Raw genomic sequence first — 26,729 nt, forward strand, 5'->3', positions numbered from 1 at the left:
CACGCTGGTGCCGGACCAACCAGAAAAGTTACACAGCGCTTCTTTAATGCCCAGACTTGCACTACATTTTCATCACTGAAGTTACCGCAGCAACCCTTTACAAACATCTTCCATCCAAATCCATCTTTTTCTCTTTCCATCTTTTGTTTGTCAAACCACACGCGGCGGCACACTCCCCCCGTCCCACGCACAAACTCACACGAATATGGGAGTGTGAATGACAGCGGGGAAGTGTGATTTTTATTTTTTTTTTCCACTGCTGCTTCTGCCGGAGGGGGACCTCGCATGGCGCCAATCCCCAGCTCGTTTAACACTATTCTGTCTGCTGTAACATGACTCAGCTCACAACGGCTCACAGCGAGGAGTGGGACAGAGACAAAACCAGCCAATGCAGGCGCTGATCAGGGAGAAAACAACAAAATCTTTGATGGATTGGACCCAGTGTTACTCGGGCTGTGACTAACCGAAAGACAGCATCAGTGAATTAACAGCAGGAAGTAAACAGGAAGTGTCTTTATTTAAAACACAGAAGTGAAGTGTCCAACCACGTACACTGACTCTTATGAGCTTTAAGGCATGTTATAATGTTCTTGTCTCCTCAGAAACATGCCTGGAGTTGTGTTTTGTTTCATTCGTACATGTTTGAATAACCCTTATCCATGTGATTTTCGTGAAGGTTTATGGAATTTAAAAACACAGTGGAACACTTCCTGTATTAACACATGATATCACAAGCTGGAACAGAGGTTTTTCAGTTTGAGAGAAGAACACAGCCTAAATGTGCAGAGTTTAAATATGTATGGATGAAACGGAACACAACTCCAGGTAAGTTTGTGATGAGGATACAACATTATAACATAGATCAGAGAATAGTGCAGGGGTTGGCAACTTTTAATACTCAAAGAGCCATTTGGAGCGTCACCCGGAGTCACAAAACCCTTTTGACATCTAAAATGAGGATAAAACTGCATTTCATATTTTTTTTATAGTATAAAAGACTATAGTGTGTTGCATTGATGAAATCAATGAAGTGTTACAGAGAATATATGTCAATTCATATATATGGTCTGTTCGTATGATCTGCAGACAGTATAAAAAGTTTAACAAGAACCATCTCCAACACGATAGAAGCACAGAACAGACTCACCGTCAGCAGCACATCCTCTGTCACAGAGAGAACGCTCATATTCCACTGAGTTGTGTCCTTTAGTCTGACAGAAGCTGACACATCAGGTCACAAGGAGCGAGCTGTTTCAGCGTTTATAGTTTGTTCCTGTAAAAGTAAACAAATGTGCACAAAGCTGCATTAAACACATTATTGCTCAGTGTCTATTTGAGAACTCCTTGCAGGAAAAAAATCCAAACTTAAATTATCCACCAGAAATGCCGTCTGCTTTTGTGTTCCGTCATCACGTGTACCAATCTCATCAGCCGTGAAAGCAAATGACTTTAAATTTAAATGTTCTGTTAGCTTCAGAAACTTTTCTTTTCTCTGAATATCTATCATTTATCTCCCAGGGGTAAAAAAGCTTCTATAACTCATGCTGCTGGTGTAGGTGCTGGTAAGTCCGGGCTGCCAGATCTGCGCCGGGTTTTTGCATATCGGCGGCTTTGACGCACATTTTGATTGACAAAAATATTAAAAATGTTTTATTTGCATGTTACACGATTACCATTGTCTACTAATTTAGAATTACATTTAAAAATGAACAAACTAAAATAAAAGTACATTGTAATTAAATATTCTTTACTTATTTTCCAAATTCACAGGGTGCCACAACAGAAGGATGAAAGAGCCACTCTGCGCGGGTTGCCGACCCCTGGAATAGTGTAATATGGGCCCTTTAATGTAGTTTTGTTACAGAAGAATAGAGAGTTCCCAGAAGTAACTAACAGAAGTAAAAATGACAAGATTTTGGCTATAAGAACATTGGTTAATTCAATGTTATGCTCAGTTAAGTTTTGGTACAGCATTTGAAGAGTTCACAAAGTTGTGCAGTCAGATGCTCACAGGGCGTGATACACTGCATTACACAAGTCATTATTCATGGTATGGCATTTTTTAGCACTATAGATTTTCATTTTTTCCCCTCATTGAGTTGAATTGCTAACATCTAAATATATTGGATCAACTTCTTATGGGGCTGTCATGACCAATATATTGACTTCTAGCGTTCAGTGATTAGTACAGAATGTGTGTTGGTCATAAGCTTGCATCAGATGCCCTCCCTGAAGCTTGACCGTAGACTGTATATATAAATGGACATAGTTAATATGCTAGTTTTTGGGGGCACTCCTGGCTCCTTTTGACTCTGGAACCCATTGACTTACATTGACATATTGTCACCCCTCTTTCTGCAACTGCTGCAATGACCTTCATCATTTTGTTTTTAAAATGTTCATAATAACCTGCTCTACATGATCCTGTTTTTTATTTCACCATTCTGTCCGTTAATAAATTCATATTCCTAATATTTAACTGGCAATAAATTCGTCTCTGCAACCACTAGGCCTGAATCAACCGAAGATATGGCAGACATCACACTCCTGTAGTCCACAGTCTGAGCTTGACCCAAAGCAAAAGAGATGTCATGGTGAACTGCTAATGATTACAAAAACTTGCATAAATTTGAATGCGTTACTGGCCACTCGTTTGTCTCATCTCAGTGGACTTGAGGACACTGTGCCTTGTGTGTGTGTAAATTAGAGTGTGCAAGCAGGATCTAATACTTGAACACATTGCGAAAGTAGCATCACAATTTTTATATGTGCACCAACATTATAACCAATACAGTCACTTCTAGACAAACTTTATTGATCCACAAGGGAAATGATTTGGACCCAATAGCTCACACATCACAGTATATTATAATAACAAAGAGGAAAAAAATATATATGCTAATAAATTCTAAATAAGAAGCAAAAAAAATGTGGTCAAATAAGGCATGATTATATAAACGTAGATGTACAAGTCAAAATAAAATAGAAAAATAAGTAATAAAAAATCTCAGCTCTACAGAAGAGGCCATATGGAAAATGAGGAAAATGATATGATGATTGACAGGACATAGGGTTATCTGTTACATAAGTGTGTATGGAGTATGGTATGAATGTAGTCTTGGATTTCTCACTATTTGAGCAGAGCTGTAGGAGCCTGTTGGAGAATGAGCTCCTCTGTCCCTCTATTAAATTAAATTATAGATATAAATTATACATTACAGTACTTTATCCGAGTTTGGCCATTTTTTAGGTTTAAATTTTAATTCCTGGTTGGAAATTGTGACATCACACTAGGAAATTGTTATCCAAGCAAACATCTTGTACGTGGGACCATAAGTTAATGTAAATTTAAAAAAAAACAAAAACAAAACTCAAATACACAGAAATTGCGACTGTATAAAAAAACACCATAATTTTGTTGAAATAATGTTTAAAGTGTCAGGACATTTTGTAAGTATAAATTGTGGAGAACTTTTGGATAGAATTCTCCCTAATGTGACTTCATTAATATAGAACACTCCTGCAAACATATTTTTCAACTTTTCTTCGCAAATTGCTTCTTGATTGGTAGACAACTATAATTTATATTTATAACTGGTATTAGCTTCATCAAATTAAGTCAGCATTTGAAAATCATCTAAACTTGTCATACCCACTTTAACATCCAAATTATAGCTTTTTTGTTTTTGTTTTTGTCGGTGTTTATTGTTATGACAATAGTGTGCATTTGTCATCTCTCTGAAATCCATGGCTACCCAACAAGATGTCCCATGATGCCATATTTACTTGTCAGTGGACCTCACTGCACACCTCATTTGTTGTATAACTGTGTAAAGATACTCACTGAAACTTCTCCTGGTACTCCAGTGTAAACTACTATTCACTCTGCCCCTGTGTTGGTTTTCAGTTTGCCCTGTTCTCTGCCCCCTTTACTTCCTGGCTGTCTATCTCCCAAAATCTCATGAATCACTCGAGGCGTACTTACAAACACACATCCAAATGTCAACCTAGACACACTCCCTATCGCACGCACACTTAAGCAGGCTAGACAGTGGCATTAGTTTTGTTTAAGCGCTAGAAAAACACTTGACTTGTCTGTCAGGGTGGAGGAGAGGAGACGGGGGGTGACAAGACGAGTGAAGGGAGGGCAGGCAGGACCCCTGGGGCTCCAAGTCGGGACATCCAGAATAGACTTAGGCAGACATTTTGTTTTATGGGCTCTGAAGTGGCTCTCCTTGGTTCTCCTTCACACTTGCTATCCCCGTTCCTGCCTCTTCCTCTCTGGGTGGGTGTCTTTTGTGTCTGGGAGCCCCTTCTTTATCCGGCGCTACTGAAGTGGCGGCATAGCTTGCGGCAGACACATCCCGTGCAAAACTTGGATGACTGGTGGTTTGTACTGTACATGTGAAAACACACTTGAATTGAATGAGGGATGGTTTAGAAAGTGCTAGCTGTAAGGTACGTTTGACAAGTGTAGTATTTATTTGATATTGGTGAATGAAGTAATCAATTTTATTATATTGGAAGATGACATTCATATTCAAGTAAGATGTAATAGAACTACCTTTAAAATGCTCCCACAAAAGGCTGGTGATTCCAGTCTAGCTCTTCAGTTAATCCTGTTGTTATGTCCATTGGAAAGATATTTTACCTAAACCTTGTGTTGTGAATGTGCTGTAAAATGACCACTGCAGTTTGCCACAGGGCATATGCAGCTGCAGATATATTAAATGGTTACCCAGATTTCACCATAGCTTTATTTAAAACTGTTTTTGACCAGGAGGGTACTACTAGTACATTCAGTGGTTTGAACTTCCTGTTTACAAGTGACATTTTAGGACATTTGACCATTCAAAATATGTATTTTGAGTTGTTAATTGCTTTTCATTCTCTGAAAGAAATGGGTAGTAGGTAGTAGTAGTAATAATAACATTATACATTTGGAGTGTGCTTTACAGGATTGTCGAAGCCCCTCAAAACTGAAGTCATCATTCATTCACTCCACACTCATAGTGGTAAGATACTACTGTAGCCACAGCTGCCCTGGGGCAGACTATGGAAGTGAGGCTGCCAGTCTGTGCCATTAGTACCTATACACCACTTTCATACTAGGCAATGCGAGTGAAGTGTCTTACCTAACGACACAATCACAAAATGTATATTTGAACCAACTAGTGACATCTCCAATGCCAAAAGTCTGAAAATGGCACCCATAAACAGGAAAAGGAAACCCATGACTGGCCCCAACATAAGCATGGACTCTGGCATTGGTTATATTTTGGGGAAACATACACTCCTACTGTTATAGTGTATCAAAAGGATATATCAAAAATCAATACAAGTGACCGAGTTCCCATTATCTCATAAGCAGTGCTGACTACATTTGTTTTTCTCAAATAAGGACAAATGTAGTGCATTTTAAGTAGGTATCGACTTCCACATTAAATTCCAGCACTGTTGAGTTGTCATGCTGGAGATTGTTGGAGCTGTATAAGTGAAAATGTCTTGGCAATCAGGCTGGGGTGCGTTTCCGCTTGTGTGAGGATATTGATAAATCATTTTTAACTGACTGCGGTGCTACCTTAGCCGTAATGGTTATCGATAAGGCAGTATATTCACAGTCAATCTCTGCCATTGTGCCCACCGTCTAACCCGCGACAAAAGATAACAGCACAGAGCCCAACACATGCATTAAAAAGCAGTACACACACACACACAAGCACACATCACCCACTCTTTCTCCAACCGCGAGTGTGAAATCTAATCATCACTGCAGCCCACGATCATTTCTATCTAATCTGGCAACGCACACATGGCTGACGACAACAATAGCACCAAGTTAACATTATCTGAGCCTATGTCGCTTAAACAGGCCGCACTAAAAACCTCATATCAGTGATGAATAGTGGGGCCAAATGAACTGGTTCTGGGTTGCCATATACTCCCTATCAACAACAGCTTTGACATTTTTTATTTTTTTTTTTTTTTGCGTTATAGGCATATTTTCAGATCAAAATGTTGAAATGAATACTGCTTGAATAAATTTACAATAAGTGATGAATTATCAGTGGTGGGATGTAACAAAGTAAAACTAATACTGTACTTAAAGGTGCACTATATATCTTCTAAGGTGGATTGTCTCCATGAAGATGTTATTTCATTTTTTATGGAATGTTCCACAGTATGGCATTAAACATAACTGCCATGCATTCATTCAATTACAGGTGTTTAATGGACTTAGACTTAGACCGATTTTATTGATCCACAAGGGAAATTACTTCTATAGCTCAAAAATACAGTACCTTGGAAAACCATGAATTCTTACTATGTGCTGGCTTGCTTCTCCATAGATCTGATCATTGTCTCCATTGTGATAACTAAGGTTATTTCCATAGTGTGAAAGTAGTAACATCTCCAAGGGGGCAAGCAATTGCCCATCCACCAGAAGTTACACAGTGCCCCTTTATCTGTTTTTTACTTTTAGATTTTACAGTGGATACAAAAACAGCTAAAAAAATGAATGATTTAGTTGTTTCTGTTGGACAAAATTCTGTACAAATCTTTATAAAAATCACTACATATGAAGACCTCAAAATATGCACAAAATTTTACTTTTTACTCGTCAAGTACATTTTTAAACGGGTACTTTAATACTTTTACTTAAGTAACAAAATTAAATATTTCTTCCACCACATTTTAAGAATCCAAATAATTATGGTCATGTTAAAATTCCTGTGCGAGACTTTGACTTGTGTTCCAACTCTAGACTAAAAAAAATACCCAGCTGATTGTCAGACCCCCTGACCTAAAAGCTAGTAAATAGTACTGTTATTTCTCAAAAGACTGTTCTAACTCAGACCAGAAATGTGAAAATTACAGCTTCACTATTTTGTAACATTTCTTGAGTGGAAGTCAATAGCAGTTGGGCGTCCCATGGCTAACCCTCACTTCTGCAGTACTTCCTTGTCAACGTGATTATCCAGTTTTGCTTTCTTCTTCTCCGGTCTGTATTTCCCAATGGTGTACATTCTTATAGAGTACTGGAAGTGCTGTTTTATCATATCACAGCAGTTTTAGTCAGATACATATTGTTATATAGGGGGCATGACACTTCTATGGTGTATTATTTGTGAACACATAGCATATTTAAAGGTGCACTATGTAGCTTTTTGGATGGGAGTCAACTTTTTCTTCTATATCTTTGCTTATATTGTAACTTGGTTTGGTCTCCATGAAGATAGAACAATTTAATACCATCATGTGAATCATTATCATTCCAGCCAAAGCAATAACAATAATAATGGAGAAAAGAATTTGACAGACCCACCACAAGGAAACTTACACAGTCCACCTTTAAAGGGACAGTTAGGAATTTTGGAAGTAGGACCTCATTTCCTACTTAGCCAGAGTGTTGGAGACGTTTGGAGACACTTTTTTAAATAGTCCATCCACAAAACACCTGAAGCACATCTATTATTACACCAGACTGTTGATGTAAATGTCTGTGTTTATAGAATAATGTTTGAAATAAAACTAACTGAATCGCATGAATCATTGCCTGATGAGAGACTATTTTCTCAGCAGCAGCAGAATTTTACTTTGCCAGTAAGATAGGTGCTAGGTGATATCAGTCCACCGCTGCCAAGCTTTCTATCAGAAAGTACAACTCGCTGCTGCTGCTCAAACATAAATCCTTCAAATGCAAGGTTGGTTTTTACTTCTAAAATTATTCTATCAACACAGACATTTATATCGACAGTCTGGTGTAATAACAGATTTGCTTCGGGTGTTTTGTGGAGTGGGTAAGACTGTTTTTAGTGGCAGGATAACTATGGCCATTGACATGCACTAGCCTAGCACCAGCGACCTCTGCAAATACAAGGACTGGATGGAATATTTCAAAAAGTGTCTCCACACATCTCCAACACTCTGGCTCACTAGGACATGAGGTCCTATGTCCAAAATTCTGGACTGTCCCTTTATTCCTTGTGTTGCCTTTTATTTTATGTTTATTTTTTCTTCTTTTCTTTACTCTTTCTTATTAATATATTGTGATGTGTGAGCTGCTGTGTCCAACTCATTTCCCTTGTGGATCAATAAAGTTTGTCTAAGTTTTAAAATGCTGTATTCGCCAAAAACAATGTATCAAAATGTGTAACTGCAGTTTCTTTGACGCTCTGAGTTCCTCTCCCTTTGCTCTTCATGCTTTTGTATATTTATGTTGAATTGCCGCGTGGGAACATGAGCACCGCAGGTTTGAGTCTGGCATGAGATCGTACAGCTAACCGTAATGAGGGTTCAAATCGTGCCCCTGAAAGATCACAAGAACTCTCAGAAATGCAAGGATGACATACTGCGTGAAACCACTTGTTTCCGATAAGGGAGCAACTTTTCAGCACGGTAGAAAGCTCCTAAAACTCTACATCAAGTTTGCATAATACTCCCCTTTAATTTCACACTTTGTAGATTATATTGTTTCACGGTGGTTGCAGTAAACCTGGGATAAGCCTCTTCAAGCACCTTCGCTTGTACAGTATGTCCCGACCTCCTGCTGTTGCCTCGTATTTCTCCAACCACATCTCGGCGGGGTATGGTTGTTCCAATATGGCGGCCGCGCTGAACCTCTCTCCCACTGTACTGTCCCATTACCGCTGGCACTCATCTCTCTGTCACACTGATCAATGATTCATGCGCCCAAGGACCTCAATCGCTAACTCTAGCCGCTTATAATGACTGGACCAGCTCCCTCAGACTCGTCCCCCGCTGCAACGTGCTGAGGAGGTTTAGTTTGTGAAAAGGGGACAGATGAGAAAGATAGAGAGATGTGGAAGGAGAAAAAGAAAAGATAGAAGGAGAGGTTGTTCGTGCTTCGTGCGGATAAGCTAACTATGTGCACGCTGCGATTCGAGAGTGTGTCTTGGTTTGGCCGTGTTTTCGTGCTGGTTAAAGCCTGAGATGGTTTTGATAGTTCTGAATTCTTCAAATAGGTCTAACAGCTGGCTGGATTTGAGTTCAGTTCAACCTTTGACTTGTTGAAATGATTTTTTAAAGAAAACATTTTGTGCGCTTGTCTGGTATAGTTATAATCTATGACACCCTTTGATCATTATGTTGTATTTTGTGCATTCTAAATCACAATACTGATCTATCTTACTTTCTTTCTTCTTTATTTGTCAGGGACCATGTATAGATACATCAATCTTACAAAAGAAAAGGTGATTTGTACCAGATTTAGCTGCTTCTAGTATCCATCTGTAGTCATCAGGTGAACAGTCAGGCAGGTGAACAAAACATCACTAACATCTGCAGTAAAATACCATTAAAAATATATACCAAAATACCAAATGTCACAATTTCAAATGCATTAAATTTCCTACAGTCTATACTAATATTAAAAGTCAGTGATTTCAGTGAAAACAGTAGAGCGAATTAACTGACTGTATTTTCTGCACTATGGTGCTCTGGATTATAAGGCGCACTGTCATTGAATGAATTTCACTTTTTTTTTTCACAAATAAACCGCACCGGACTTTAAACAAAACGCAACAGTTAGATGGGTCAGTGGGATTTTGTTTGTCGCGTTCACGGTGACTCTGGGTTTTGTTCAGTTGTGGCGTGTAGGGAGGGTGCTGTCTGGGACCGCTGGATTGTCGGCGTGTTCACAGTGACTCAGTTGTTCAGTTGTGTCTAGAAGTGGCACATTGCGCTCACTTTTTCGGGTCATTCCTCGTCTGCGTGGAGTGATGAGTGTGGGTGCGGGTGTGTTTCGCTGTGCGGTCGCTGTCTGCTCCGTGTGTGTTTGCGTGCGCTGCGGGTGGTGCGGCTTTGTAGTTTACTGAAGTCGTGCTGGGACACCCGAGTGGATTCGATTATAGGGCGCTCTGGATTGCAGGGCGCGCAGCAGTTTTTAGATGCGGTTGGAGGCTTCAAAGCGCGCCTTATGGTTCAGAAAATACGGTAACTAATGTCGTCACACAACACATCTAAAATTAAACAAAAAAAATCATCTGATTTACACTCAAACATGCACAAATCACTCAAATCTAACTTTTTAAAACTTTGAACATGACTTTTTGTTCTTAAAATTTGAATCTTGCCACACTTCAGATAAGACAAACAACAACTCCTTGCATTTAAAATAAACAAAATCTAATGTTGCTAGAATAATAAAAAAAGAAATAATAAAAAAAAGAAAAAAAAAAAGTTTGTTCCATTGGTAGATAATTTTACTTGTCAATTCGAATCTGCTCAAATAACATCAAATGATAGTTTTACCAAATCAAAAAGTTATTTGCGAAAAAAATTATTTTAAAAAGTTCAAAAATGTGTCAAATTACAGAAAGTAGACTTCTAAACACACTGATGACATCGATCACATTAGGGAGAATTCTGTCCAAAAGTTCAGCATAATTTACACATAAGACACTTTTTTTATATATACTTTAAACATTATTTCAACAAAATAAAAGTGTTTTCTTATATTTGTATTTGTAATTATTTTTGTGTACATTGGAGGAGTTTTTCTGGCTGAGAGCTATGTATGTGCGATGTCCAAATTGTGAAAACAAGTGTGAATGTTTTTGCAGATATCTCAAATGTAATGTTCTTGCCTGTTTTGTTTTGGGGTTTTTTAGTAAAAGGAGTAGTCTAGCCTGTCAGAAGCACTTTCAACTTGGTTCACCTTTGGTTTTGCTGATTTTTAAGAGAGAAGAGAAAGATGGATAGACTTGGTGGTAGAAAAAAGGTGCTGGGAGGTTGGTTGTTCACGCTGGCTCCATGCGGCTCTCCTAACTGTCCACCTGCTGTGTGGAGTGAGTCTGGAGCAGAGCGCAGGGCTTCACGTGTCCACTCACCGTCATGAATGCTTCAGGCCTCGTGCTGCTGTCTTGCTCAAATAGTGGTCCTCTTCTTCTACTATTGACCTTTCTGCTCTGCTTTATAAATATAGTCTGTCCATGTGACCTTTTATTAAAGCGAAACCATGCTCCAGCACCCAAACAGCATCACAGTGAGAAGTTTAAGGACCTAACAGAGAAAAGGGACATCTGTGTATGATGAATGTTTGTTAAAGCGCTGTATTTAGCCATATGCACAAAAATAGATTACATTTGTTATGATTTTATGTCTTTTTTAAATTGTTTAGAGGTGCATTGTCTGCCTGTTTCTATGGATTATGCCATTGCGCTGCTTGAAATGTTCCACAATATAGCATTAAACAGCTCTGTCTTACATTTATTCAATTACAGGTGATTTCATAGTTCAAAAAGACCTTGAAAAGCAAGCATTCTGACTGTGAGCAGGGTCGCCTCTCCACAGATCTGACCTGTAGCTTGGTCTGGTTTGGTCTGAGTGAAGATACAAAGGTTTAATATCATAGTGTGAAACATTCCAGACAAAGCAATAACATCTCCATGGAGAAAAGGATTTGACGGACCCACCACCAGAAAAGAAAAGTTTTGGCATCACTTCAGACACAAACTCAAGTGGATTACATCTACATAAGATTTTCACCATAAAAACTGTACTGATGTATTGTACTTTTAACTCTTTTGAGGTACTGTTGGACAATAAAGCACTAACATTGTATTTTTGAGAAAAGGGTAAGGCTATGGTTTGTTTTGCATAGTCCAGAAAAGTTTTGACAACTGTATATTGTTCTTATGAATAAGGTTTAGTTGTTGTAAACACTTGGGTTTAAGTCACAAAGAGGTATACAGTCCTCCCTTGCTATATCACGATTCACCTTTCGCAGATTTTTATTTTTTTTGTGCTAATTTGCATACTTTTTTATAGCGTATGAATGCGTATTCTGAATTACATGTGGGTAATTACAAATGGGTGGGTCAGGGCTAAGCCAGGTCTAAACCAGGACTAATCTTGAATTTAAGAGAGAGAACGTCGAGCAGTTTGCCCACAAAGTGCGATCGGGCAATTGCCGCTCGTGCCTCCTTGAGGTGCGAAGCTCTGCGTGGGTCCTTTCTCCTGCGGTCACCTCCGAGCCCGTCCTGACAGTGAGTCCTGTTTCAGTTCTGGTTTAATTCTGGTTTAGTCCTGTTTACTCCTGTTTAAGTCTTCGTTCAGTCCCAGATTAGTTGTCCTCTTCAGTTCTGGAATCAGTCCTAGGTTAGTCCTGGGTTACTCCTGGTTTAGTCTTGGTTCAGTCCATGGCATAGGCAGCGCAAAAGTTTGATATAATGTCGGGTTATCGGGCAGCGTTGTGCGGTGCTGTACTGCACGGGTGCTTGTCTCCAAAAATGGACCGGACTCTGCTCTGTTGGGCTCATTACAAAATAAATGAATCTTCTGTTCGTTACATAAAGAAGGAGGCAAATAACATAAGGATGACAGCAGCAATAAGTTTTAAAAAGAATGCAAAAAGGATTGCTGTCCTGTCTGAAAAAAGTGTATAAAGTGTGTGGTGAGGGGTTTTACAGCCTTAAAACAGAAATAATAATTGTAAAATATGAAGTTGACTACTTCGCGGATTTCACCTATCACTGGTTATTTTTAGAACATAACCCCCGCGATAAACGAGGGACCATTGTATGATGCATGTAGTTCTGTTTTCTACTTTTTGAGCATAATTTCTATAGTCAAACTACTTTAGTCCACATTTTGACATTGACAAATAGTGGTGAAATGTGCCTAGTGATGCTCATTAGCCAGTATTTTGAAACATTCTTTATTGTGAATGGTTCAAACTGGAGCTTGATTTTCAGTTTGAACAATTTAGTCAAATCTTCGCTTTGGCCATGTCACTCCTATTAGTTAGATTTAAAAAAATATATAAAAAATACCCATTCTTTTGAACTGAAGCAAGAGATTCATGTCCCACTGAAGAGCCGAAAGTCCTATCTCTAAATCTCCCTGACTATAGATATTGTGGACATTTATTTATTTTTGAGAGCAAAGATTCATGTTGCTTTGTCTTGAACAGTGGTGGTAGTAGTAGTTTTCCTTGTGCTTTTATGGCTCAGCGTGAGTGCCTAGTGGCCTGGGGACGCCCTCTTCCACACCATTACCCTCTCTACAGCACAGATAAAAGCGTTGGTTGTAACTCAGACATCTAATGCACTTTAAAGGGCACGGTAAACTTGTTTGGGAAAATGATATTGTTTTAAGATCCACCATTAGCTTTCTGAACTGTGGGACAAAATGTATGCTATTATTGATTTTAAAAGCAGCGAGTGGTCCTTTAATTGGATGCTTTGGTCAAATATGTGTTTTTAAGGTTAAGCACTGTTCTCTTGTGTTATCGATTTCAACTAAGAAATGCTTAAGCCCAATCAGTTCTCTAAGAGCTGAGTGCTCCTCATCCAGCCCTGTACAAAGTGAAAGTACAACTAAAATAGCTCATTGGTGCTTAAAGTCCTCAAGTGTTTTTCTACTTTAAATTCCTGATTTAGTTTTAAAGATGTGCTCCTTTATTGCTTTGTGAAATGATGGTTCACAGGTTTACGGATTATGCTGTGGGTCGTCATATAACTGTTATTTTTGTCTGTCTAGTTTGCGTTAAATTAATTAGATATGTTTTTATTGCTAAAAAATCTGATTATCTTCATGGAGATAGATAAGTAGAGCATTACAGGCAAAGCAGAGGCATAAAAGGTGACAGAAAATGTACTTTAAGTTCAGGTATCGTGATTTTTACCATACTAATAATACATAACATTTGTATGGTGCTTTTCAAGATACTCAAAGACGCTTTACATGAGCAGACAAACGATAGCAAACAAGAGAAAAAGACAGTTAATGAAAGGTTTTTTGTTTTTTTTTTAAAGATGGGTTTTCAGAGCTTTTTAAACTACTAGGTTTTTTTAAGACATGCCTCTTGCTATGATATGATATATACATGGTTGTGGGTTTGATTCTTTGGGCCAGTCCTCCTTCTGTCCTTCCAGTGTGAGCAGGACCTCTCTAGAATTTCAGTTCACCTTGATTCTGGGTCACTCAAGCAGTGGTGGAAGAAGTACTTTATTTTGTTACTTAAGTAAAAGTACAGATACTGTGGCAAAAACGTTTATAAGTAAAAGTATCATATGGAAAAAATGACATACGTAAAAGTAAAGTAAAGTATTAAAGTAGCTGTTTAAAAATGTACTTAAAGAATAATCAGTTAAAGTATTTAGATTTTGATACAGATTTGACTGAATTTTGTTCAACAAAAACAACAGAATCAGTTTATTCTAGCTGTTTTTATTTGTTTTTTTTTTTCTGTTTGCTCAAACTTTTTGCTGTGAACATGTTGCAAAATACACCTCTCAGTAATTTCAGCAGATCTCAAACAGCTATTAAAAAAATAATAATAAAAAAATTCAGCCCAGTTAAAAAATGTAGTGGAGTAGAAAGTACAGATACCTGCTCTCAAATGTAGTGAAGTAAAAGTCAAAAGTATCCTCTGTAAAATATACTTAAGTAAAGTACATATACCTAAAATGTATACTTAAGTACAATGCTTTACTACTTTTATTTTGTTATGTTCCACCACTGCATTCAAGTCTATATTTTTATACAGACTTTAATATTGTCTCAGGTGACACTCTTCTAGTTAAAATTGAGAACCACTTCAACAATGTTTCCATTTAATTTCTAGTTTTCTGCCCTTGCCCTATAGAGCACTCTCTCTGAAGCACCGGCCAATCCAAACACAAATATCTTTAAGGACAGGGGCCTTTGGAGAGCAAACTTTTACCTCTCCAACCGCCCACTTCTGGTCTCTTTCTTTATTTTAGCTCGAGTTAGCATTTGTGTTAGCTCTAGACTCTTAAGTGTGGAAGTTAAAGGTCGATAGCCATAGAGCGGAGTGTGGTTCTGATGAGGCTGAGCAGGAGGAGCAGCTCTGAGGGCTTTTGGAGGAGTTGCTGTTGTGTGAAGAGCTCCTGAGCACTGCCGCTGCACTGCCATTACCTGAGAGGCTCACAGTGGGACAGAGGTGTGTGGGGACAGCTGGGAGCAAGGGGACAGGGGAGAGAAGGGGAGTTGTTGATTTGGGGTCTTGGAGAGGTTTACAGTCGCCCATACACCGTCTCAAAATCGGGACTAAACTGGGACTATACTAAACGTGGGTTAGACCAGGACTAAATCTTTTAAGCCTGGTGATTTTTGGATGTCACACTGCAACCCGCTGAGGTTCAATTGGTCTTCTGATGATTAAAGTCTATTAAAAAAAATGTCACACAGCAGGACGTGAGGAATTTAAAATCATATGGTAGAACACAAATATCAGGCTTAAAGTGCCTTAAAGTGTGGTAAAGTATCCATCGCTGAGGTTGTCGCTTTTGTGTCTGTAAAACTGAATCGTGGAGCCAAACGTGGCTGCTTATCTGGGGCTGGGTTTGAACAGGGACTCCAAGACTTCTCTCACCCTAGACACTTCTTCCAGCTCCTCCAGAGGGACCCCGAGGTGTTCCCAGACTGAGAGACATAATCCCTCCAGCGAGTACAAGGTCTTCCCCTGGTCTCATCCCAGTGGGACATGGGGCCGGGATCTCAACAGGCATCCAATGTAAAACTGAATCCACGTGTAATACAGTTACACATTAAATAAAAACAGAACAAAAAAAACAAAACAAAAAAAAAGTGAGTATGTATGTATGAATGCAGACACACCCCGGGGCGACTTGGATAGATCATATTATAACCAGCCTTTAGTCCAGTGATTCTCATTTATTTTTTTATCAGCCACCCCATGAAGAAGAAAACATTTCGTGCCACCCCCCCACTCCACCGAACCACTATCAGACATGAACAAATCGCACCCTAACCTTCATTCGCCTACATATGAGAGCAAACGTTTTAGGTTACGTTTACACTGAAACAAATCACCGTATCACTGTATCACCGTATCGGAAACAATTTGCATTCAGATATGTTGTTTCTGTGTCTGCAATCCTTCCCTACCCACACAGCTTTGCGCTTATTTGTTTACTTTTTACAGAAACAAAACTTAAAACCACATGGCTAATTTGCATAAACTAAGCACTCAAAAAAAACTGTTTGCTCCTTGTGCCCTGACGCGGTCGGCTTCTGTCAGTGGAATATATCTGTTTTTTCTCTGACAGAGGGATGTTCTGCTAATGGTGAGTCTGTTCTGTGCAAGTAGTTCTAGCTATGCTGTTTCCCGTTTGTCTATGGTTTGTTTAAACTGTTTTCCGCAATAGCGACACATGACCGATGTCACGAACTCAGCCAATCAAGTCACAATGACGTGGTCCAATAAGAACGGCAACCAAAGCTCCAACGTCAGCGTATCAACGTTTTCAGGCGTCCGTACATACTAGTGTGGATGGGACCTTAGTTTCGTCTCCAAAGCAACTACCGGGACACACGCAGCATGTGTCCGTCCGTATTCCATGCTGCGCTCACCTGCATCATGAGGCGGTCCACTCCAGTGTCCTCCTCGTCTTTAGCAGTGATTTCTGTGTTATAGTTCAGCAGTATCAGCTCCTTTGCTGTTTGGTATTCCACCTTATATGATACTAACAGTGCTCACTGGTTTACTGAAGTAGCATTCACAAAGCGGAATGATTGTTGACAATATTTGGCACGTTTTCGCTAAAAAATCTCAAGCAGCTTATCAGTGTGCTTGGGGTGTAATGTCTTTAAGCGACTCTGTAATTTATTTAGCTTCATGCTGTTCGTTGCCAACATTTTTAGACACAATAAACACAGTGGCCTTTCCTCATTTACCACCGCAGTCACAGTGAAACCAAGAGCCACATACTCATCATATACAGTTTGTTCTCTGCACTTCACATCTCCTGCTCTGTGCTGTGTGTGCGTTTGCTTGGTGCAAAAAACCTGACACTATAGCATTAATACTCCCTGCGCACACTCTGACAATGAGAGTGTCACTGCCAACTACTGTAGTGGATGTGCAATTACATTTTATTCTAGTATGGCATAAAAAAAAAACAAAAAACGACATGTTCCCCGAGGTCACACACGCCCCCCTGACATCGCTCCCCCCACTATTTGGGGAAGGACTGCGTTAGTCTAATTTTCCTCCGTAATGGGGGGAAAAAAATGTCCCAGTCCCAAAAGCAAAGTTACATTTTGACATTCTCAATATTTCTGCTAATCACAGGTTATAATACATATTGAGATTTTTGTATTAATTAATTCAGTTACTCAATTTTCTTTTTTTATTCTTACTTTTTGACTTTTAGACTGCACTGACTATTCATTCTTAGAATACTGTTTTAAAGAACTATTAAAAGTCGCACCGCCATTCAAACCTATTCACTTTTTGAACAATTTTAAATGGAGCTCTAACCTTCCCTATTCAACACAGTCTTCTGCTTCAGTTCTTCAGACCTGTGCTTAGACAGAGACCCTATCAAATGACCATCAAGGGCTTAGTTTTACAATGAAGTCTGTTCGTGATATCATATCCAACTCAAACTTTTTATGAAGATAAGAAAATACTTTTAAGTGATCTCTTTTTCCAACATACTGTATCTCCACTGGTTTTGTACATAGAAATCACCGTGTCTCTGCAGGGACCGTGTTGCATCTAAAATTACACATGCACACGTTTTAATGCTTCCAGGACCAAAATAACTCTGTGGGCTGAAAATCTGTAATACCAGGACTTTTCTCAGAAGGGACAGAGAATGCTGGATGCTGCCAAAAGCTACTACAGAGCACATCATACTGAATATTCTTGAAGTTGCACCAAAAAGACTTCAGAGCTATAGATAAATATTGTGGGGACTGGAAGGGTATCTGACACAGAAATCATCGTGCCAAATCAGCATAGTACTAACCTTTATGGGGTAAGTTTTTAAAAAAAATATTGCAGTTATTGGTTTTGTTCATGGATATTCATGAAGCCTGCTTGGTTTATAGATTAAGATATACTTTAAGGTAGAGCCCTGCACCGACGCAAAACAGTGCAGCGCGGGACACATTTTGAAAGCTCATTGTTTGCGCGTGTGGAAACTAAATATAAGTGTAAAGTAAAATATACAAATGATTAATGTATGCCTATCATACATCATTTGTGCTGGATATTTTATTTGGTATTAATAAAAACATTTTAATCTCATGCACATTTTAGATGATTCCTTTCCGCTTCTCCAAGTTTGATAGAGTTTAAGAAAGCGAACGTCCCAATTTTGCAGGATTTGCGAGCAGGAGCGGGACAAAATATCGCAGATTCGGGCGGGAGTGGGAATGAAAAGTACAATTCTTTGCAGACGTGGGCAGGTGCGGGACTGAAAATTCCAGCGCAGACCTCTGCTTTAAGGTACACTGAATTATCTCATTCAGTTCAACAACAACATGCAAGTATGTTTTTGTCTGCTTCAATATTGTACCTCCTAATTATAGAGACAGGGCAGATAACCACTCTGCTACCTCATATGAATTCTATATACATCCTATAGTAATTGTAGTTGATCACATCTTCCATATCCTCTTAGAACTGCGAAATTAATTTTGCTCATACTCTACCACATTGATGAGTCAAGGCCGCCACACACTACAGGATTTTTCAGTCTGAAACGATTTTTAAACGTGCAACAAAAAGCGCACACCACAGACACGAGGAGAATCTGGTGAGATTTTAAATCTCTGATCACAAAGACTGCAGCGGGATATGTCTGCGTACAACAGACTACAATGCTGTGAGCGCACCTCGCATCAGCTGTTTCCTGTTTACAGTAAAACCACTCGCTTAAGTGTTCAGAGCACTGCATTTCTAGTTACATGAAAGTCAAAACTGTGTTATTATTTTTGAAAGGTGGTGCACTTCATAGACACAATTTTAATGCACAGAAGGTTGGCGATAAAGTACACAGGAAGTAGAGTCACTATCGCTAATCTGCAGCTTCACCCCGATCCGCACTCTGTGTGGATGTAAACAGACATGTTAGGAACTACTCTCGCCTTAGAAAGCTTCAACCTGGAATAACAGCTCTGTTTTTTTGGACTGGGTGTCATTATTTGCGTAGGACGAATTCTATGGATAATGTGTATGAGATGCTGTAGTTTAAATTTACAACTTTACAAGAGGTGAGTAATAATTATTTTTGCTATTTCCTGAGTTTGTATCTTGTGCCTCTGTGTCCGTTACTCCTCTGCCCTTGATGCTTTGTTTTTTGGCTGTTACCATAGCGTTGAAGTTTGGTGGTTACGATATGGCAGAGCAGATCAGAGTCACACTGACAACTCACAGTCTTTGTAGCAGTGAATACAGTCCATGAGAAGAGATGCTGAAAGCAGAAATAAGATTCAAATTAAATGGATGAAAATTTGATTTCTGTGATTTTTTTAAAAAACAAAACCAAGGTTGTTTGAGGTTTTCCGTATGGCTCCTTTCATCTCAACATGGAGTACCTACAGTCAGGCAAAATCAAATGGGTTTTGTGTACAAAGTCAGTACAGCACAAGGTTGATGGGTCTAGACTTTATTTTTGTGTCCAATGAGAGGAATGAGTCAGTGCATTTGGAACCACCTATAATAATCTTTAATTTGGTGTCTTTTAAAAACACTAAAATACAGAAACTAGAAATGCATGAGTTTAAAAATGAGTGACTCTCAGCTGCACTTATGTTCTGAATGGGAGCGTGTCTGTGTCTGGTCTCGTCACACTTTCTGACAGTTCAATTAGTCAGGTCCAGATGACGCCCGCTGTGTCCCTGTGGCCTCATAATCACCAGTGTTTTCCTTTGAAGAGCTCCTATTGTGAATGAGATGAGAGCTAAACCAGCAGAGGGTACAAGACTGGAAAATCAAAACTCTTCTTCAGCACAGTACATCCCAAAGCGAGTAAACTCAATTAGTTTCAGATGCCAGTGCTCCAAATACTGTATTTTTTAATCAGCTTTTTTTAATGCTTTACAGTGCCAAACTCACTTCATCATTTTGACAGTAGCTCAGTTGCTCAGTGGGCAACGGTAGCTCTGTTGGTAACTTGTTTGTCCTCTGGTCTGAAGGTTGGTGGTTCGAATCCCGCTGATGAAATGGATGTCATTGGTTAGATTCTCTGAGGAGATGCAATTCCAGCTCTCACAAATGAATACTGTCATTGTTCCTGTTCTCACATTTTGGGCTAAACCAGGACTAAAGCAGGCCTAAACTAAGACTAAACTAGGACTAAAACTAGAACTAAAAACAGGTCTAAAATCAGGACTTAAACCAGGACTAAACCAGTCTAAACAATATGACACCTAACAGTAGAGTGGACATAATTTAAGGCAGCAGTGATCTCATATAGAAATAATTTCTCTGTCAATAATATAGTAGTAAGTAAGTAAAGACTGGGCTTTTTATTTTCTTTTAGAAGACAAAACAAAGCATCTTATGTTAAGATTTCCTGGTCTTTGCTTCTCTACAGCAAACAGTTGCTTATTCATGGAGACTTGGGCTCAACAGAGAATTTGAAGAGTTTTCAGGATGTGGTTGCTACATTCATGTAGTTTTAAAAAGCATGACAATATCAAGTAATCCAGGGGTGGGCAAACTACGGCCCGGGGGCCATATGCGGCCCTTTAAACCTTTTAATCCGGCCCGCCGAACTGGAATAAATTACAATAATAAACCTTGTTGATGTTTTATTTTTCATGCATTTCCGGCATTTCCCAGTAGATGGCGCACTATATATATATATATATATATATATCTGTGTCTGTTAATTTTTGTGTGTTCTGAATCTTTCACGGCAATGTTGTAGCGCTTAGTGCGTTTCCTACATAAGCGTAAATACGAATATAATGTAGCCGAGCTCTTAACATGTCATGTCCTGTGTTCTGTCCGGCCCTTCAGGCAAATTTTAGGACCCTATGTGGCCCGCGAGCCAAAAAGTTTGCCCACCCTTGAAGTAATCCAAAGTATTCAGATTACTTTACTCGCTTTAAGTAATTTAATGGATTACAATACAAACTACATTTTGGAGTATGCAGTCTGTAATCTGTAGGGGAATACATTTTAAAAGTAACCATCCCAACACTGTTTGTGAACGGGTGAGAGGTGAGGAGTATGGAAAAGTGCATATAAAAACAACCATTTAACATTTACCATTATTCTAGACCATTGTTTCCTAAAGACTGGGTTGCAAGAGATTTTTTTTAGGGTCACTTTGTTACGATCTGCATGTAGGTCTGCAATATACAGTTCTGACACATGAGATTTTCCGTGCTCACAAAATGAAGACAAAGCACAGAAACAGACTGAATGCTGTGCCTGATATTCGTGTTGCGCTCTCCTCCTGCACCCAGACTGGAACGCACTACAAAAACACAGGCAGGTCCACCTATCTCATTAGAAGTGTTGAAATTCCAAGACATGTTTCGTATAATTTCTTATCTTGTTGTAAGTATTTTATTGACTATTTTGTTCCAATGTTGCTGGTTCAGAAAAGAAAAGAATTGGGCTATATTTAATGTCCAAATAGGCGACTTATGGATCCTTTCACTGCTGGTTCAATTCCTGTTTTTCATTGTTTAAACTTTAGTAATATTAATTGTTCAGAGAGACACGATCACTCAGTCAACAAAAAAATATCCTCATTAATGGTCAAATCCACTTGTATTTTGTGATTTACCAATAATGTGTATTGACTTGGGTTGTGAAGCTTTGTGACTTTTAAAATATGGGTCCCCGGAAAAAAAGTTTGGGATACACGTTTATAGACAGATAGTTGTATATCTTTACAGAAATACTTTTTTTTTTTTTTCAAACGTGCCAAGTTATTATTATTCATTTGTTCTATAGAGACAAGCAGTGTTGGGAAGGTCACTTTTAAAATATATTCCCCTACAGATTACAGATTACACACTCCAGAATGTAGTTTGTAACGGAATCCATTCAATTACTTAAGGTGAGTAACATAATCTGAATACTTTGGATTACTTGGTTTGCTGTAGAGCAGCAAAGACTAGGATAATGTAACATAAGATGTTTTGTTTGCTAAAAGAAAATAAAATGCCCAGATTAAAAAAATATTATTGATAGAAGAGGAGGAGGAGGAGACACGGTCCATACAGCATGGTTTAGTCCTTTTAAATCCTGTTAAATTCTGGTTTAGTCCTGATTTAGTCCTATTTTAGTCCTATTTTAGTCCTGTTTTAGTCCTTTTTTAGTCCTGTTTTAGTCCTGGTCCTGGTTTAGTCCTGTTTTAGTACTGGTTTAGTTCTGGTTTTAGTTCTGGTTTTAGTTCTGGTTTTAGTTCTGTTTTAGTCCTGGTTTAGACCTGGTTAGAGTGGAATTACTGGGGGAAAAAAAAAGTTATATAGCCCAAAATGTGAAAACAGGAAAATACCACCATGTAATCCATTTATTTCAACAAAGTAACTGTAATCTAATTACCACTCACTGAAACAGTAACTGTAACTGAATACAGTTACTCATAATTTGTACTCTGATTATGTAATGCCGGTACATGTAATCTGTTACTCCCCAACACTGGAGACAAACCAAAAGTCGCAGAGCAAGATGGTCCAGAGTTCTTGGGTCATATGCTTTTTTTTAGAGTTTGCTTCTTTTTTGGCCAATCAGTCAAAATATAAACCAAAACTATTTCACAATTTCCAGTGCACAGTTGGTTAAAAATATAGGATAATCCATCAGTTTGGTTGTAGTGATCAAATTAGCCTAACATCTGCAGATAGATCCACTGCGCTTGACCTTTTGGCAACAAGAGGCTGGAACATTTCCTTCACTGTCTCAAAACCCAATGTGACTTATTGTAGTTTTTTTTTTTTTTTTCCTCAAAGTGACTGCAATGGTTTTGAACTATCAGGAGTTTTAATTAGCGATTCCTTATTAGATCTTGTATGGACATGTGCACTCGAACATGAAAATAGCAGGTATCCGACTGAGTGAGCATTTTGTCCCCTTGTGAACACCGTACTCCTGGCCCTGATACCTAATTGTGAGTTTGTTTTTTCTAAGCAGCCATTTTGTGTCAAGAGCTTTTTTTTTCTTGCTGTTTCTCTTCCATCTAAAACGAGTCGACAGACAGACACTGAAGGCGTTTGAAGTTCTCAGAAGTTTCTTACCTTGATCTACATGCAGCCAGCGTCCTCCGAATGCCACCGCTGCATAGTAACTTTCTGATTTGAGTCTTTGCTTTTGTTTGATGTTCCAAATGTGTCAGCGCAGAGGGAAAGGAAAAAAAACAAAAAACATGCAATGGTTTATTTTATTTACTTTGTTCTTTTTACATCAGCGAAAGGGACATTATCTTAAAGGTGTATTGTGTAACTTTTCTGGTAGAGTCTTCGTCAGATGCTTTCCTCCATGGAAATGTTATTGCTTTGTCTGGGATGTTTCACAGTATGGCATTAAACCTTCATGGAAACCAAACCAGAAGTTTTTCTATAGGTATTTTTGAGCTATAAAACCACTTGTAATTCAATAAATGTAAGGTAGAGCTGTTTAATGTCATAGTGTGGAACATTCCAGGCAGAGAAATGACATATCCATAGAAGCAAGCCAAGGGTGTAGGTTTGCATAGGGACGGTGGGGACATGTCACAACCAGTATTTCGGGAAGACATAATAGTGCCTAACCACATAATTACGTTATGTACTTTATATATAAACTCAGTAGTATTAATTTAACACGTTTTAGTTCACATTTTGTTTATTAGACGTTCTGAGATGTATTCAGTGATATGACAAAAGGGTTCCCCCGGCCACTATTTCACTGGCTGCAACAGAGTGATGTCATTAGTGGAGCCAGCAGCAGGACAGTGGCAGCACCCAAAGATGACGGCTTGAGCAAACTTTGAAAAACTTTTCAAAAGGAAGTTACTTGGCTTCATCTTCAATTAAACTCGCCTTATAATGAGTCGCCGCTGAAAAAGAGCGACTATCGCCACAAGTGCACCTCCCATACAGAGCCCGACCCGTGCGTTGCTAGCAGCCTGACTCTATCGACTGTATTCCTTGGTAACATGTTTGGACATTACTTCATAAATATCTCATACCTCATAATAAAAACAAGCAAAGGGAAATCTGCTACAAACGTCTACATCACTGTTGTCCGGTAAAGAATAATCTTAGAGGGGCAATGGACACAAACCGTACATTTTGCAAACTGAAAAATTAAACCACCTCTCACTTATTTTGGACGTGCCCAGTGCGCAACTTCTTTTCCCATTGTACCCTTTCTTATAAAGATGGGCTGTTTGGTTTTTGGAGTGTGCATCATACGAAAAGTAAACAATATTATATAATGAATTTGTTAATCAAGTAACCTATCAGTTGGTTTCATGGGACCAAACCTCCACCCTTGAAGCAAGCATTTAATGGAACCCCAACAAAAAAGTTACATACAGCACCTTTAAGAGCTCCTTTAAAACCTAATGTAATGTAGATGTACAATTTGAGAAAAAGGGGTTCCGTGATTTGCCGTAGCAAGGTGAATGCTTTGCTGTTTATTTAATTTAATTTATTTAACTACAGGTGGTTTAATTACTCAAAAATACCTAGAAAAACAGACATTCTGACTGTGAGCGGGGTCGCCTCTCCACAGATCTGACCTGTAACTTGGTGTGGTTTTCATTGCCACGAAAATAGAAACGCTTAATACCATGTTATAAAACATTCCAGTCAAAGCAATAACCTCTCGTTGGGGAAAAGCATTTGATGGACCCTTCACCAAAAAACTTACACAATGCACCTTTAAACCAAAGTATTAACATCTCCATGGAGACAAACAGGCTGCTAACCCCCTTGAGAAAAGTTACACAGTGCACCTTTAATAGGCAAAATCTGGGTGTTTTTGTTTCTCTTCTCTAATGGTGTGTCGAAATGTTGTCCTAGTAAACAGTTTTATGAGAAGGAGATGGGAATTCATGCCTCTCGTACCTTTGTTGTTTAAAAGGCCCATATGGATTGTGAATCAGGTGGTGCGTTCAGAAGCGTCATTAGCGATGCATAAAAGAGATGTTAGCGCAGTGATATTAGCCCAGGGCTGCTGCTCAGAAGTTGTGCAGTAATTGCCCACCTTTGCCTTGTCCCTCGCTCATGTGGCCTCATTTACATATGGAGCCTTCATATGGTACGGATCACAGGTGCAGGATTTAATAAGCACATCCATACAGCGAGAAAATGGAGGCTCTATGGTAAATATGTGGGCTATGACGCACAGTGTGTTCCTTATCACAGGTAAATTATCAAATTACATTACATAAACACATTTTAAACAAACTTGGAAGTAGAGCCGTGGAATGTAGCAGCAGTATGTCTAGTTCAGTGGTGGAATATCATGAAGTAAAAGCAATAAAGTACCATATTTAGGTAAAACATTTAGATTTATATTTTACTTAAGTACGGAAATTGATACTTTTTGCTATTACTTCACCATATTTGAGAGCAGATGTCTGTACTTTCTGCTCCACTATATTTTTGAGTTTTTTTTAACACATTTTTTCATAGTTTGAGCAATATATCAGATTGATTCTCCAAATCAGTGCGAAATACTGTTAGTCTTGAAGTACATTTTTGAACAGGTGCTTTACTACTTTTACTTGAATATATATTTTTAATCTGATGCATTTACTTTTACTTGAGTTTTTTTTTTTTTTTTTTTGCTCCAGTATGTGTGCTTTTACAAAATTGAGTACTCCGCAAAATTGAGCCTCTGGTCTGGCTTACATTTGGATATCTATGCTCAGTAATTTAAATAAAACTTCACTTTTAGCATGTAGTTCCACAATCAACTTTTCCAGAAAAAAACAAAACAAACAAAATGAAAAAAACAAAACAAAAAAAACAAAAAAACTGCAATTAACAAACACAACATATATGCTACGATATACTATTGCAAATCCTGTTTTTCCGGGTGAAAAAATGCCTTGATAATCTCTATGGTGAATCACAGTTTGGCATGCCTTTAATGGAATGACTCATATTATATCGCTCACATGCCGTTTTGACTCATGTGTTTTCATAGAATGACATGTTACAGCCTTAAGTGTCTCAAATTGTCTGTTTCACCTTTTCACAGTCTGTACATGACAAGAAAAAACATATACCGCTATGAATGAACTTCAGACATTACTTCTAAATGTCAAAGTGTATATACAGAGACTATAGAGTTGACAGTATAACATTTATTATAATTCTTTATTGCTGAGATTGCTTGTGTAACTTTATTTCTGTATTTTTTTTATTTTACATTTATATAATCTTGCCAAAACAAGTCTCTTTCTATTTTTGGTACTTATATTGCATCTATTATCATAATTTATTTTGTGATGTGTGAGCTACTAAGTCCAAATAATTTCAAAATAAGTCCAAAATAATTTCCTTTATGGATCAGTAAAGTAAGCCTAAGTCTAAGTTATCGGTTTAAATAATAACTAACAGTAAATATGCTATTCAGCTTATTCCAGAAGTTGCCATGGGCACCGCCATCATCACTGGGGTTTATTTCTTGAGTGAATACGTTCTATCTGGACCACAAAGCAGTTTATTATTATTATTATTATTATTATTATTATTATTATTATTATTATTATTATTATTATTATTATTATTATTTTTTTTTTTAGTATTTTTTTTTTTTACCTTTATATCAACCAAGAGGTCTGTTTCCAAAAGAGACCTGGCCAAGGGAGAAGCCAACACAGTCTTTAAAAACCTCTTAGAGAATTTTGTGTTGACTTGCTGCTGCACATGAATGTGAACACAAATAAACCTACTGTATTTCATATTTTAACTGCAAAACCTTTTCCAAATTCTCAATAGAAATGAATGGGATGTGCCACCATAAA

At 38.3% G+C, this 26,729-nt stretch overlaps 1 protein-coding gene across 1 annotated transcript in view; it reads left to right on the forward strand.

Moving 5' to 3' along the window:
- tenm1 (teneurin transmembrane protein 1) overlaps positions 1-26,729 on the forward strand; it is a 514,380-nt gene that overhangs the window by 244,203 nt on the left and 243,448 nt on the right.

The sequence above is a fragment of the Boleophthalmus pectinirostris genome, unplaced genomic scaffold (assembly GCF_026225935.1).
Source record: "Boleophthalmus pectinirostris isolate CB_2022bp ecotype Guang Dong unplaced genomic scaffold, ASM2622593v1 HiC_scaffold_23, whole genome shotgun sequence".
NCBI classification, from domain to species: domain Eukaryota; kingdom Metazoa; phylum Chordata; class Actinopteri; order Gobiiformes; family Gobiidae; genus Boleophthalmus; species Boleophthalmus pectinirostris.